An 825-nucleotide genomic window follows, 5' to 3' on the forward strand; every position below is an offset into this window, starting at 1 on the left:
TCCTTGAGGGGGACCCTAAAGCCTAACCCCAAGGCTGCCCCAACTTAGCAAAATCTACCAAAAATTCATGACCTACGGATGGTACCTACGGGGCGTAGGTCCATTCACGCCTTGTGAGGGTGGTCTGTAGGTCAAGGCCCCAAATGGTGACCCAAACCACGGACCTGCAGGACGGGGCGTCACCCCATCTACGATCCGTAGGTCATGGGGCGTAGGTCATCACTGCTATTCTGTCAAGATTCGGCCAAGGTAAGGGTTAAATGGTAAATTCCTTTTAAGGTTAGTTAAGTGAGGGGACAGTTATTATTGATTTATTAGAGTTATTTACGGATTTTAAAATTATTAAAACACCTTTTTCAATTCATTATTTCCCAACACTCAAAATAGAAACTACCCTCTCCAAATAATTCTCTCTCTAGAAACCACCATTTGAGAAGAATGAGTCAAGGTTTCAAGCTCAAGATTTCATCTTCCTCACCCAATTTTCATGGAGTTTCTTCCCTAAAGGTATGGTAGTCTTCATCCTTGATTAAGTTTCATTCAAGAAGCCCTATCAAAAGATGATTTCAAGTTTCCAAATCCCCCCAAAACCTAGGGTTTTCAATCTAAGCATGGGTTCAATTCCAAAACATTTTCAAAGGTTTATATGTGATGAATTACGAATGAATTATTGAATTAATGGTGAATTATGATGAATTACCTTATGAACCCATGTTTTCCCCAAAATACTAAATTGGAAGTTTGTGATTTGGGTTGATTGATTATAGGATCATGTTGAATTGTTTATGTTTATATTGAATTAGTTATTGAATTATGATATTCCCC

The sequence above is a fragment of the Solanum tuberosum genome, unplaced genomic scaffold (assembly GCF_000226075.1).
Source record: "Solanum tuberosum cultivar DM 1-3 516 R44 unplaced genomic scaffold, SolTub_3.0 scf00414, whole genome shotgun sequence".
In the NCBI taxonomy this organism is placed as follows: domain Eukaryota; kingdom Viridiplantae; phylum Streptophyta; class Magnoliopsida; order Solanales; family Solanaceae; genus Solanum; species Solanum tuberosum.